The sequence below is a fragment of the Erpetoichthys calabaricus genome, chromosome 6 (assembly GCF_900747795.2).
Source record: "Erpetoichthys calabaricus chromosome 6, fErpCal1.3, whole genome shotgun sequence".
NCBI lineage: Eukaryota > Metazoa > Chordata > Cladistia > Polypteriformes > Polypteridae > Erpetoichthys > Erpetoichthys calabaricus.
The window spans coordinates 30,707,545-30,715,022 of record NC_041399.2 but is presented as its reverse complement, the minus strand read 5'-3'; the positions used below and the strand labels follow the sequence as shown (position 1 = coordinate 30,715,022).

The 7,478-nt window shown below is 35.8% G+C and overlaps 1 protein-coding gene across 1 annotated transcript in view; it reads left to right on the top strand.

The window, feature by feature from the left end:
* Window positions 1–5,992: 5,992 nt before the first annotated feature.
* Window positions 5,993–7,478, top strand: part of hnf4g (hepatocyte nuclear factor 4, gamma) — a 154,160-nt gene continuing 152,674 nt past the window's right edge. The window contains exon 1 of the mRNA XM_028803448.2: window positions 5,993–6,214. The gene's annotated coding sequence lies outside the window, so the exon portion shown is untranslated. The remainder of the gene's footprint in view (window positions 6,215–7,478) is intronic.

Here is a 7,478-nt window from a genome sequence, read left to right as displayed (position 1 = left end):
AAATTAATTATTTTTTACTTTTATTTTACCAACAGTGCCATTGTATTGGTGCTACAGGCGCTGATATTTTGTGTAATGATGCAACTGTCGATTACTAGGTAATTGAGTGGCGTCACTGTAGTGAGAATATTTAGACTAGCTACTTCTTGTGCTATTTAAAGTGTTTTGGGTTTCAAATTAATTAACTACAAACTTACAGCAGACCTCTTCCTCGGCTTTGATCTCTGTCCATGTTTTAGGTTTAGACATTTCTTAGGCTTGTTTCCCTGGTTTTGATAACACTCGTTTATTGATGTCAGCTGACCCATTTCCAAATTTTACCCTGAGGTCTTCTGTTTTTCAATAGTCCGTTGTTCTATGACTCGAATATTTGCTAATCCTTGTGGTCTAGTTACTGTTCTACCTTAACTGTATTCGCACTATACAACGCGGAGTGCCAGGACTCGAACCGGCAACCTTACGGTTATAAGGCAGTATTTCATACCGCTGCACCATCCAGGAAGATATATTATCTTTCTATCGATTGAAATTTAAGCTTGGGTTTGTAACTCATTGACAGCAAAATGTAAATTGAATGATTTTTTTTTTTACTTTGGTTATATTCTTGAATAAAAGCGCATGTGTTTATTTGATATTTAGACTAAAGTCTTCACACATAATACACTTCAAGTTATTATTAGTATAACATGGAAAAACTCTCTGCTTTAGGTATGTGTTCAGCATTTCTTGCATTTCCTTTCATCCTGCACTTACCCAATCTGTGTAGACACAGAACACACATGAAACATGTATTCCAAATAACGATATACTGTATTATTTACCCTGTACAACTCCAGGCACCTCACACACAGATAAGGAGCCTTGGCTTGAGCTGGGAGAACTTTTTGCCCGAGTTGAGCTCTGTCGGTGTGGGAGATGGAACAGCAGGCTGCTTGTGCTGATCGACAATTTTACAACACAAAAGACGCTGATGGAGAGGTGCAAAGGGATTTAAGGTGGGCTTCATGAATTTTAGTGTTAATAGTGTATTCTATCTGTGATGAAAGTGAAAACTGGTAAAAATTATGTGTCATTACTTGCAAATTAATATATTTAAGACAACCTTAATAAAGTGAATAAATGAGTGGCATGTCATGATTTAAGATTATTTACCAGGAGATATTTTAGTTAGAGGTGGCACAATAATGAATCGGATAATGCTGATGCTTCATGGATTCAGAGACCTGGCTTTGATTTACATGCCCTTTGCAGTGACTCTGCATGTTCTTCCCGTGTCTACCTGGGTTTTCTCTGGGTACTCCACCATCACCTCCACTTCTTCTAAGACAAGCAGGTTATAAATTGGGTCAAATGTGACTATGCCTGTGACCTTGAGTGTGCAATCCAATGTGCAGATGATTCATCCAGGCTCGTTCCTGTTTCAGTCCAGTTTTTCAGCCTCCATAACACCAAATTAGGTTAAGTGATGTTAAGTTTGTGGCTGGTATGTTATATTATATTTTAATCATGACAAAGAATAAGGATACATAACAATAATATACTCCAAGAAGAACTGGTGCTATTTAAATTAATAAGAGCATAAAAAATATCTTTATTTATTAAGCAACCTTAAACTAAATTGTACATACCTGGGTAATAGGATTTAAATATTCTAGGTATTTCATGTGTTTTACTAAAATATCTTTAATAATTTTCAATGCAGCTTTAGAAGACTAAGGCAAGAGATAAATTAAAAGGTCTGAGAATGGGAATTTATTGATTTTGTGGCTGAAGCTGTGGAAACTAAAGTGAATTACATATTGTATACACATTAAGCAATATTTGAACTGCACCAAAATATATGTGTGTTTTATATTTAGGGAGGTTAAAAGGATCCATAAAGCAAAGGAAATCATCACCAGGTAATAAAATTTTGGAAAATGGAGTACATAGAACTAAATCAATAAATCAAAACCTTGCAAAAAAGTGACACTGATTCAGAAGTTTTAGGACAACTGTTCACATTAGCCAATAATGACAAAATTGATTAAATCAGTGTAAATATCACCTCTTAGTACGCCATTAGAATGCCAAAAACAAATGCTCCTCTGACACTCTAAATTGTTGCAAGCTGATACTTGTAAAAAAGTGTGCAGAAATCTGCAATTATAGAAAAACTGCACAAAGTTTAAATGGTTTAGGGTAGTTATGCACATTTAATATCCAAAGAGTTCCCAAAAGTCAGTGATAATTGTAGATGAAACAACTTTGATTTTTTCAAATTTTGAGGATTTTTTTTTTGTTTGTTTTTGCATTTTGCCCTTCAGGGCTACCGTAAAAAGAAGATACCTTAAAGGAATACTTATCCCATGTATCTTGTAGTGATGCCTGAGAAAGATTTTTCATTTTCATGCCTTCAGGCAGAATGGAGAGATATGACATAATACAATCCAATAATAACCAATGCTGTACAATGGTAAATGATGTGAAAACATCAATGGAAAAAAACAAAAAAAAATTCTTGCTACCTGTGTCCCAAACTCCATATGCCAGTTACCCAGTCATATGCTGAAAAAGTGCAAAACACATATTTTTCTGGTAAAATATTGTTACACATCATGAACAGGAAACCTAAAAACACATGGGACCGACTATTTGCATTGAAGGCCCACCTCTATTGAAGACCCACCTCTTTCACGTACTTGCTGGTCAGGAGTCCTGTCTTCATTTTAAAATGTCAGTCCAATGAGGCTTTACTTTCCTGTTTATGATGTGCACTGATTTTCATTTAATAATATTTTAGCAAGTTAGGATTTGTTTTGCACTTTTTGAGCATACAACTGAATGCCTGTCATGTGGATTATGCGGTATGAGGATTGTCACAATATTTTTATTTTTCCATGGTCATTTTTCAAATTGTTTGCCATTAGTCAGCATTGATCCCTATTAGCTTGTGTGAGGGATGACATCTGAGGATTGGCATCCCAGGTGGAGTTGATTTGGAAATCTTATCTGTAAAGGATGTCAATATTATGAAAGGCTATTGTCTCCTTCCGTACGCTAGATGGCGGCAGCCCAGGATATCAGTACCCATTTTGGCACCAGCAGGGAATGCAGGGAATTGTAGTCCAGTTACACTGCCTACTATTTGGAACTTCTGTATAACCCGGAAGTAATAAACCCCCATTTATTTGAACCTGGGACTATGTCTGTTTGTTCGTGTTTAGTGTTTGGGGCTCTGTGGTGCCTCCTGCCCTTCATCCTTGCATTACATTATAAACATTTTCTCTCCATTCTGCATGAAAACTTGAGATTAAATACTTTTCTTTTTTGACACTGCAAACTACATGGGGTAAGTAATCCTCTTTAATAAAATCCCTTTGTGCGTCCAGGTGTCCGTGTGTGTGTGTCTTCTGGTGAAGTGCGCATGCGCGGGGCTTCTGGTGAAGTGCGCATGCGCGGGGCACGGTGCAATGCGCGATATTACTGTCAGAGAAAGTTAGAGGCGTTTTACGGAAATACAAACCAGTATTACTGCGAGAGGAAATTAAAGGTACACAATACAGTGCAGAGGACGTGGACCCAACTGTGCTTCCTGACCCACTGGCTTTCATAAAAAGACACTGAGGATGCTATATCTTAGCTCTATCACTGGCGTGTGAGTCCTATTAATCTTTGTCTTAACAAAATACTTCCAGATATTTTTAGTGAAAACTTTATGCCTTGCCCTCCATTACTGAGGTGTTTCACTTGCATGTTATTGAGGTGCAGCGTTTGCTTCATTTCGATGTTGTGCATGCATGCGCCATCTAGTGCCTGTGGTTAAGTGTGAGCAAAGCAATCTGTTGCATACACACTAGTTGAGTGTGGTCTTCAAGACAATAAACAACCTGAAGACTCCCTAGCAGTTTTACTATATGGGTGAACTAGCAGAAGCATCAGCTGTCTGAGACGAATGTGTAGTCGAATGCGGCTGTGGCACAAACTGAGCGGGACAAGCTGGAAATGTATGGTAGCTCATTGTATGAACGTTCAACACGCATGTACCACAAACCTGAGTTTGTCTGCTTGGGTTAAATGAAAAGTGTGGTACATGCAAGTGCTGAAAAAATGTAAAAGGTCATGCAAGCGCCATCTAGTGGCTGTGGTTGCGCGTCAGCATAGCGGACTGCTCCATACACACACCCAGGTCTTTCGTTTATACATGTCTAATATACATTCTAATCAGAGTTTGTTTGGTTTCTTCCTTTAATTGTTTTGTCTTAATTTAAGATTGTCACTTTCTGTATTGCCTATTTCCAAGCAAGGGTCATGAAAGCACTCATATCAGCCGGTGAGTCCGTTGTAAGCTACATTGGGATGAATTATCATATTCTGAAACCATAGGTGTACATGAAAACCCAAAAAACACAGAAGTTTCCCTAGCCAGTGTGCTACCCAAAAATCCATACTTACCCAATAATATTCATTAGTATGTTTAGATATATGGACCTTATTTTTGCAGAAATTTACAGATATTCTGTAAAAGGTGAAATCCAACAATGAAAACATGTTACTATTGCAAGTCATGGGATGACATGGTAGATTTTGGAATACTTCAATAAATAACTTTATTCATTCAATATTTTAAAAACTTTAAAATTTGTATGTCTGCTGTATCGAATGAGACAACAGATGCTCTCTGTTTGAGCCATAATGTGTTATAATAGATTGCCATACAAACATACTGTATGTGTATGCTGGTTAACTTTGCAGGGAGTGCTATGGGGTAACCCAATGAAGAAGAAAGACCTCCCTTGCATCACCTGTTGCCGGCTGCGTTTTTGCATATAAATATTGTAATGTTCTTACCCTCATTTAATGTTATGGTACCAGCACATATTGTGCCAGAATGGCTCCAACAGCAGTGACACGTTTTATTTATTTGAGGCTGCTTAAAAAACAGATAAAAATAGATAATAATGCAAGGAAGGTATGGCCTGTTGGACCAGTGGTTAATATTAACACTTCACAGCTCTAGAGACCTAGTGTTTGTTGTCTGGTTGAAGTGCACTTGTGCCCCCATGTCCTCAAGGCCTTTGTTTGGATACACCATTTAACTTGCAAATTTCAAAGATGCATATGTTACATTAACAAGTGCCTTGAAATTAGCCTCGTGTGAATATAGCCAGTAATGAACACACTTTCAATTCAGTGATGATTCCTCCTTGAGCCTGATGCTTTTCAGATAAGTCATAACTTCCCAAATCCCAGCAGCTGACGGACTGGTTTTTCAGAAAATTAATATTTAGGTTAGCTTGTCCATTGGTAATAATTATAATAATAATAGTACATTTTAATTATATAGCGCCTTTCCCATGCTCAAGGCCATTGTAAGTGTGGTCTGTCATGGATCCATGTTTCATTCAGCAGTGTTCCTGCTTTGGGACTATAGTTCCTGGATTCTTATAAAAGGTTGAGATGTTCAAAAGAATTAATAATTGGTTTAATTTGTGACTTTTAATTGTCTCATTGTGAGTGTGAGTGTGTGTTAATGATCTGAACATTTTGTGTCTGATATTTCTAGTACAGGCTCTGTACATCCTGCCAAAGAACTGGAAGAAGCCGGCTTTAACAATGGATAAATGGATGGGCTCATACAGAGTACCTTAATATAGTTGTACATATGGCCTTGTTCCCGTATGACAAAATATAATTTCATTTCAACTTACATATTTTAATCAGACAGCAGAATGAGTGAACTACGGATTAGGACAGAAAAAAAAAAACAATAGTAAAATAAATAAAAGTCTAAAAAAAATAAAATAAAAACACGACTTCTTTCTAAAAATGATTATTCTCTTGCATTAAGTCAAAAATTATGTCTGGGTAAGGTGGGACAGCTGCTCAGAGCTGACTTGATTTAAGACGCTTGCACAAGATAAGAGTTGACATAGCTTTCTTTTTTTTTTTTTATTGAGGCTAGTTACTGTTTAACATCCCCACCCAAGTTTCAGTTTGTTTAGCAAATCGATCTAATGACAGGCTACCCTGTCGCCAGCCATCCAGTGGGTCTATCCTTGCATTGTGTACCATATGGTAACTTATTCTTAAAGTTTAAATTACTGGATCTGAAAAGGAGTCAATTTTAAAATCTACTCAATAGTAACAAAAGAGGTTACCAGGAGAACGTGGGCTTAGTTAAAGGAGGAATGATTAAACCTACAAGAAAGAAAATCCTTTATTTTTGACCAAGGTAAGATTAGTGTATCTACTTCTCTAAATAGAAATAAATTGCCAGCTCCTGAGCTTTCTGACTGTCTATGAATGTATATGTGTGCGTACATGCATATATTTAAACATGAATGCACCCCTGCCGTTCATTTAAATGCTGTCACAATGGCCGATATTATTCATGATATCTGAAATGGAGCTGTTAACGCTGGACTGTGTTCATCACGTGGCTAAGTAAATCTCATACAGAAACTAGAAAATATTCAGATCTCAACATAAACATAGAAAGCAGATATCATATGTGCTGTTGATGCTGAGTACTGCAAAGTGGGCTTTGCTTTAATTGTGTTTTAAAGCGGAACATTGTCAACAGCAACAGGTTCCTGACTTGTACATGACACAAGCATACTTGTATATCTCAGGAATATGTACGTACCTTTGTATAGAGCTATATTATAAGACAATGTATGTGCACTTTTTTTACATACATTTGCACACATTTTATATATATATACACACTATTTACATGTGTATAATATGTGTGTGTGTGTGTGTGCGTGTGTTGCATTTGGTACTAGTTTACATATTTACTGCATATAATATTTGTGCAACTGTACATATACAGTATAAACCTACTAACTCTATGCCTGTGTAATAAAAATAAACATGCATTCTCTATTTGTGTGCAAATGTCTGTGTTTCTATATTCGGTAAACATATATATATATACCATTTGTATGTTTATAGGATTTTTAAAATGCATATGCATATATATTTACGTATGTATACAGTTTGTGTGTGTTTATCCCACTCTCTCTGTCTACAGTATACATATATATATATGTGTATGTGTGTGTGTGTATATATATATAAAATATATGTATATGTGTATATATATATATATATATATATATATATATATATATATATATATATATATATAGTGATAAAGGTGCTTTATGTATGTATATATATCATGTATGCATGTATATGTATATACATATGTATGTATGTGTGTGTGTGTATATATATATATATATATATATATATATATAAATATATATAATATATGTATGTGTGTGGAAGAGAAGATCTGTGATATGGTTTGCATATTTGCAGCTGGAGATTCACAAAGGGAGAAAAAATGAATCACGTATCATAAAGTACTTTTTATACACTGTAGAGAGTGAGAATGGGATTGTATTTCTACATACAGTATAGAAAAGCCAAGCAAAATGACACCTTTTATTGGCTAACTAAAAAGATTACAATATGCAAGCTTTCGA